The following is an 8,490-nucleotide window of genomic DNA, read 5'->3' on the forward strand; positions in this document are numbered from 1 at the left end:
AATCATTTCCGATGTGGCATTATTTTCCACGTGGTTACACAAAAATCGAGTCTCTAAGACTCGATTTTCAAATCTTATATAACTCAACAGAACCCAGATCCAGAAGAACTCAGAGAAAAAAAAAAAAAACCAGAAACAGATGGAGAAGAACCTAGGCCGCACGGCGGACAGCGCTGCCTGGCCTGGGTCGCGCACCGGCGCTCGCGGCCTGGCCTGGGTCGCGCGCGCCAGATCCAGAAGAACCCATAGGAAAAAAAAAAAAATCCAGAAAGAGATGGAGAAGAACCCAGGCTAGGCCGCGCGCGCAGGTGCGCGACCCAGGCCAGGCAGCGCGGTCTGCCGTGCGGCCTGGGTTCTTCTCCGACCGATCCAGGTTCTTCTGTTCTGGGTTCTTCTCTTTTTCTCTTTCTGTTTTTTTTTTTCTCTGGGTTCTTGATATGTTCTGGGCAGATCTGATTCTTTCTCTTTTGATCTGATTGCTATGTTTTTGGATTTCTTAAAAAAAAAAAATTTGTGTATCTAGGCTTGCACGAGAGGTTTTTGGTTTGTAAATCGAGTCTTAGAGACTCGATTTCCAACTAGGAAAATATTGCCAGATCAGAGGATGAAAATCGAGTCTTTAAGACTCGATTTATAGACCAAAATCGAGTCTTTTAGACTCGAGATGCTAGAAAACTATAATGTTTGCAAACTAAGCCTGCTAACTATATACTTACAATTTTATGGCTATTTGGCCATTTTGGCCCTATTTCTCTATTCCCCTTTCAATCTCTTCTAACCTAAAAAATTAGAAACCCAGGTAAAAGTTAAGAAGAAAAAAGAGCAAAAGACACCAAAAATACCCACCTAAGATCAATACATAAACCTAAAAGACCCAAATTAGCAAACAATCAAATATTGAAACTCACAAGGAAACAAATACAAACACAGATCTTAAGAATAAATAAATAAATTTTGATGAAATGGAGAAATAAAAGAAGAAGAAGAGATATCCCCCTTTCTTTATTATCTATTTCTCTATTCCTCTTTCAATCTCTTCTAACCTAAAAAATTAGAAACCCAAGTAAAAGTTACGAAGAAAAAGAAGCCAAAGACACCCAAAATACCCACAATACCATAAACCTAAAAGACCCAAAGTAGCAAACAATCAAAGATTGTAACCCACAAGGAAACAAATACAAACACAGATCTTAAGAAAAAAAAAATTTGAAGAAACGGAGAAATAAAAGAAGAAGAAGAGATACTTATTGCAAAAATGAAGAGTCAATCTTTCTTCCCTCACTATCTCCCATAGAAATTTGATTTGAGCCTAAAGCCGATCTGTTCCAGAGAGAGAAAAGAGGAAGAGAGAAAGAAGATCCTAAAATAAAAAAGAGAGAAGAGACAGAAGAGACATGGAGAGAGATCCAGAACATTTTGTTTGTGTTTTGAAGTGAAACGGCTGTGTCCACAGAATGCGTAGTTTAGGCCTCAACAAGCCGACAAAAATTGACTAAACGAAAGTTACTGTAGAGGCATGGGATGAAACGGTGAGTTTTGGGCAGGGATTGGCGAAACCAAAAAATTACTGTAGAGGCATTCACGCTTTTTATATAGACTAGCGTTGGCTGCAAGTGCAAGGCACGTGCCGTTCCAGTAGTGAGAAAATTAATATAAATTTTGTGTGTGAAATTGTGAATTTTGGCTCACCTAATTTGATTATATTAAAAAAGAAGTTTAAAAATACAACAAAATATCACAATATTTTCACAATATCTTCATTTTTAGGATTTGAATAGATTTTTTTTTTTTTTGAGAGAAATGCTACATTCATAACATTTTTAGACAAATTCTAAATGACAAGTTATTATTGGCTTTAAACTGATAACATTGTTATTGTTATTCTCAAAACATTTATTTTCAGTTGTAGTTAGTCACTGAAAACTTAAGGCATTGTAGTTATAGTGCTAGTTGAATAAACCAAAAGCACTATAGCTCCAGTGTTATCCATCAATAATAGCTTACCTATGATTTGTTGTGAAATTAATGTTAAAATGTTGTGGATTTAGCATTTTTTTATTTGATATATAAGAAACTGAGATTTCAACAATTGTGAAAATATTGTGATAACAATAAGTGTTGTAACATTTTTTTTTAATATTTATTTCCAGATGTGGTTGGCTACAGCCTCATATTTTATTATTTTATTTCGATTTGTAAGAAATTGACACGTCAATAATTATGAAAATATTGTGAAATTTGTTGTGTCAGTATAACAATATAAATGTCAGCTTACATCAATATTTAAAAGAAAAAAAAAAACACAAACTGATTACTGAAAAAAAAAAAGAAAAAAAAAAAAGACTAACTAAACTAAAGCACTGTTGTAGCTACAGTGCTGCACAGTGCAAAAACACTGGATGTATAGTGCCAAGACACTGTGCGCGCATTCGCACTTTTATTATAAACATTTATTTTTAGTTGTGGTTGGTCACAGTCTTATATTTTATTATTTTATTTCGATTTGTAAGAAATTGACACGTCAATAATTGTGAAAATATTGTAAAATTTATTGTGTCAGTATAACAATATATATACCAACTTACATAAATATTTAAAAGAAAAAAAAAGGGATTTACTGTAACTGTGATATCAAATACTTCAACTTCTTTCTCTTTCAGGTTTGTTTTCTTTTACTAAATTATTTTTCCTGTTTTTTATTTTATTTTTTTATTTCATTCTTTTGCCAGCATTGTATATGATTGTCATTATTAACACTTTTATTGATGTATATGATTGCCAGGTGTGATGAAGCATCGTATTGAGGTTATCTAATGTGTTAGATGAAAATGACATTACCACTTTTATTTTTGTGGAGCAATCGGTTATATGATTTTATTCTAAGGTCATAATTAAATTTCAAGCCTTTGATTATTAATTAAGTGAAAATTTGCCCAAAAAATATGAAATAAAGGCAAAATAAAGGAAAGTCAAAGAAATGTTTTTAAAAAATTTAGACAAAATAATAGCTGTTATAGCAATTGCAAAAAAGATCTTGAGTTGCGTCACATTTCTAGGTCTTGGGAGTATTTTATGTGTCTTAATATTCCTCCTCTAGCAAATGACATTTTAAAGAATACGAGGAATTTTATCGTTAGCAGAGTCTATATTATATTTTAGTTACTCAATAGCAAAAAATTAACATATTTAATTAGTGGTAGTTAAACAGTTGTTACAAATCACAAAAAATGTTGGCTAGAGTAAAAAATATGAGGAACCTTTGTTTCAATCTATATGCATTGATATGAAGGATAAGACATACTCTTTCAAGTCTGTCTATTTTTTTTGTGTTCTATAGCTTTATGAAATTCTATGTCTGGTACTTTATGCTTTTGTTAGTACTATAGGTTAAAAATGTGACAACGTGAATGTGTAGAAGTTTTGAACATTTGGATTTCTATATTAAAACCATGCAAGTTTAATAAGTATTTTAAATTTACAAGAGGTGTGAAATGATTCTTTTTTTTTTTTTTTTTCTTTCTGCACATTGTATAATACATTTAATTAAATCAAATTTATTATTATTCTCTTTTTTCTATTATTTTTTTAGAAAAATATTTAAAGATGAAAAGTAACATAAGAAAAATAAAAATTGAAAGTGCAATATAAGTTGCTTTGTAAGGAATACATTTAAAGATAAAACATAACAAATAAATAAAATAAAAAATTCTCGTGCATTGCGCGGGTTAAAAGCTAATATATATAAAAGTAGAGACCTCATGTGAGAAACCATGAGGTTCTACTAAGTGGCACATTATATGACATTCTTTTCATTTAGACTTCCACCTCATCTAAATTTAGCATTTATGTCAAACTATTAAGTAATGATAAATGCATTTATTTCAATGTATTAATGAAATTCAAATAATTTGTGTAAGGTTGAATTTTATCAACCATCTTGTTGGCTTTATTCCGTACCAAATTTGCTTGTATTTTAGCAATTAGTAACCCTGTATTTAGGTGGGAATCATGTAAGGGTAGTGATTGAGAGAGCGTGAAGAAATGCTCAAAATTGTGCAAGGATGCAGAGACCCGCGGCTAGACTCGCAGGTGACTCGCGACTGGCAAGCCGTCAAAGTTGGCACACGTGTGGAGCATGCAGGGGAGCTGAAGAGTCATGTCAGCTATTGCACTACAGGACAAAAGTCCCAGGCTGGCCATGCCGTTAGCTCGCGGCTTAAACTCGCGACTCAGCCCAGTCTCGAGACCAAGTCGCCAGACCACTCTGTTTAGGAAAAACTGATTTTTCATATTCCTTCTCACCCTACTATATATAGACCCTTATACCCACAAAATGTAGAGAGCTTCTAGAGAGAATTTTGAGAGAGAAATCCTAGAGAAAAATAAGGTTGATTCATCCACAATCTTCACATAGAGACTCTTCAAATTCCTCTACTCTCTTCCTCTCCATTGTTAAATCCTCGAGAGGTATATTACCAAAATCTTTTCTCACCATACCCATATTTGTGAGAAGGCTGTTTGGTACTTTGGGAAGTAGTTAAGAAGGGACCAATTTCATATTAGTAGATGCTATGGTCAAGTAGCGGAATCCGGTAAGTTAAAGAAGAAATAGGTTCGGCGGAACCTCGTTGGAGTAGGAGTTTGAAGAGCTTAGATACATTGGGTAGATTAGGTTTGGAGGGTCTTCTGTTGTTCATGTATCCCAATTATATTCTTTAGTGGATTATTTATCGCTTGGAGGGCGGCGGAGAGGTTTTACGCCGAGAGCTTTAGTTTCCTCTTTGATAACACATCGTTGTGTTGTTATTGTGTTTGCATCTCTTTTCCCTTAATCTTTGTCATTTAATTTCTACTGTGGATGTGATTTTATTTGGTTTAGATTGTTTATCAATTCTGTATTAAGCTTATGTTCATATTCCGCACATTAATTGTTTGATATTAAGCTTGAATTGGTAATTTCTTAATCGAGGGTCTAAACGTTCATAGTGTTTTATACATTAATTGAACTTTCAATTTATATATATTTATAACTTTACATGCTTTGAATAAATACGGATGGATCTAAAATGTCATGGAAAATGTAGAAATTAAAAAAACTTTTCAATGAATTAGGTAAATATTATTTGTCTCCACATTTGTCCAATATAAATCCTCATTTCTATTGGACTTAAAAATTAAACTTCCATTATTTTTCTTACAATATCTTTGTTTTTATTTCTGAGAGGTATGTTAATTTTCAAAATATTATGTTTGTCTTAAATATTTTGTTTAGATTTTATGTATAAGTTTTTAATTATGTAGCATTGTAATGTGTTTAGTCTTACTTTTTCATATTATGTGCCAATTTATATTTTTGGTTTTCTGTATGATGCATAAATGTCTTGGTTGACATCCATTTTCAGTTTGACATTTTTTGGTTGCATAAATTAAAGAAATGTTCCCCCAATTTAAATGTGACTAATAATAATAGTATTCATGAAACTAATGGGTTATAAATAATTTCTTATACAAAATTTATTAAAATGCAACGTGCAGGATATCGGCTGGCTGAATATAAAAAATGAGTAAAAGTGAAAAGTAAAATTAATATTGTGAGAGGATGAGTGTGAATTGCACGTGCAACTGCTCACCTGATCTCAATCCCTAGCCTTTCAGGGTGCGCTAACAGCATATCACCAGCCCTTCACTGGCTTACTTGACTTAAATCGGTCGAGACTCAAACCAACCTATTGATTAATAGTGGATCCAATTAGACTAGATCGCTGAACAGATCCACTAAACAGGACCGTTTTGCACTAAATGATGTTCCCAAGTTATACAAATTTGATCGTCTCTCATTCTTTTTGGGTATTGTCTTTGTAAATTTGTCAACTCGCTCATATGTGCTTCATCACAAAGTCATCCTTTGTCAATATTTTCCAAGTCCTCATTGAAGTTGTCTTTTTCCAAGCCCTCATTGAAGTTGTCTTCCAAAATTCATTTTTTATCGTTCCCTATCGCTATAATTAGCACTGTGCACAATTTTTTCTCCATTGAACACGATTTATCATTCATTCAATCCGGTCATTCATAGTCACTACCAATGCATCACTTAAGGCATCTTCATGAGTTTATATTACAAACTCAAGGCATTATCAAACATGCTATCTTAAGTTTGAGGAGAAATGTTAAAGACATTAGGTTTATGTGTGTTAATGTAATGGCCAAAGAAGCCCATGTATATTATAAGCCTCGTTAAGGTTTGCCTAACTCCTATATATACGCTACTTAAAATTCATTCAAGGCATTATGCTATATGTGTGTTGACATGTGTTATTTAAATTGACATCACATTGGTGAATTAAAATTTGCCATATGTCATTTGAGCCCTAAATTATAAAGATAAATTTTCTATTAAGAATTAATGGATAATTGAATCTCAATAGATCAAGCCTCTAAAGTCCTGAAAAACTTTTACCCAAAAATCACATTTGAAGAATCTTCAAAGAACTTGAAGAACTTAAAGAACAACAAATCTCTAACAAGTTGTGCGTCTCGGAAGTGAGATTGTTGGGCCTGACCTTACTTGGGCTCACAACTTACTTGTAAAGTGGGCTTAGGATTTCATACTTTGGGTCGTTCTCGGCACAGAGACTCAACGTAGTTTCTCTCTCTCTCTCTCTCTCTGAATCACTCTTTTTCTCTACTCTCTATTTTTTGAGAACCTTTCAACAACATTTTCCCTTTCCATCTTCTCATATTTATAGCTCTGGATTAGTGGAGAAACCATGATTACAGCCATAGTTAGTGCAATTGGGGGTCCAATATCATCAGTTGTAAGTGGGTGTTTAGGTGGGGGTGGAATGTGGCGAATGTGGCTTTGGAACTTGGTTCCAACTCAAGTAGGAATGCTCGGTAGTGATGTTTCCTAGGAACTGCTGAGCATGCTATGGTGTGTTCGGACGTTAGTCTTTCTTTATTATTCAAGAACGTTTTGCCGAGCAATGGTCAGGTGATGAAACTCGGGCTTGTAGTTTGTGCAAGTTGAGTAGAAAGAGATTGGAGATGTGGGCCATGCTGCTGGGCCTGAATCCAAGGCCCAACTGGATCTGGGTACCACGGTGCCGTACACAAGCTTATAGCCATAGATTTGTTGTAATGACTATTCAATCAATCTTCCAACCAAAGTAGAGAAGATTTTGTGTTTGAGTTAAGATCACAAGAAGATAGAATTAGATGATAAGTCTTTTGTAAAAGGATCAAAAATATAAAATTGTATTCATTATTCATTCGACACAAATTTATATTTGTGAAGCACTTTCGATTGTTTGATAGTCAAACTTGAGAAATTTTGTGTTTACAATGACATGAACCCGTTAAGTCTCAACTCATAATCTGCTAATTTCGTGTTGTGTCAAATTTTGTCAACCCTAATGTTAGGAAATTAAGTAACTAATCCACACCAAAATTACCCCCCCAAAAAAAAAAAAAAAAAAAAAAAAACTCACTATCGGTGTCAATAGTCTTTTTCATAGCAGCCCCACCATGCTCAAACTCGCTCTCTACTCTCTGGTCTTTTCTCTTCTCTTTTATCTTCTTTGATTTTGTTGATTAGATTAAGCCATTAAGGTGATGTGAGACTTGGTTTTTTTTTTTTTTTTTTTTGTTGCAATTTTTTTATAAAAAAATTTGGGCTGGAGCCACTAGGTTGATATGTTTATTACTTTAAAAAAAAAAAAAAAAAAAAAAAATCAGTTTGGGGCCTTTGAGCTCCATCTAGAGACCCAAATCAGCAAAAAAAAAAAATTTTTGAATTTTTCTTTTATAGCACAAGATTTTTAATATTGCTATGGAATCAATCCTATAAGATCTTAAGATCCGAATCAGAATCCCACATAGATCCCACTTTAGTAAAGATCATAGTGAGATCCATGACATTTTAAGGATGTAGGATTTAAGATCCTAAGATCTAGATTGAGATACTGGTAACCAAAATTGGGAGCAGCTTAAAAATCATCAATATCTGACCAGTGGGATTTGATACACCCACATAATAATGACTTTGGTGTGTTCAATTCTTGAATTTCTCCCATTTTTCGTATAATTTTGTTTATGACAAATTACAAATTCTTCTCAAAGTTTAAGTCATTAAAAAAAAAAAAAATACTAAAACTACTGATGTAGGCCTCAAGTGCCAAATCATGTTAATAACTCGCTTTCTGTCTCCTTTTTTTCTAAGGTTTTCTTCACACTCCGATAAAATATTAGTTAATATTATTAGAGAAATTTAAACTACATAATAATATGATGATTGACCCACAATCAGAAACTTTGTGTCATTGTTTCAAAGTTTATAAGAAGTTTAGTGTTACATTACATACTGGACCTCGTTCAGGAATGAGGCGTGTTGTCTAATTAGGTTGGCCTCTATAACATCAATTCTTTAGGGGCTGTTTGGATTCATTTTTTTGGTCACTCAATTTCCATCACTCATCACTCTAAAATACCATG

This window comes from Quercus robur, chromosome 6, assembly GCF_932294415.1.
Source record: "Quercus robur chromosome 6, dhQueRobu3.1, whole genome shotgun sequence".
Taxonomy (NCBI): Eukaryota; Viridiplantae; Streptophyta; class Magnoliopsida; order Fagales; family Fagaceae; genus Quercus; species Quercus robur.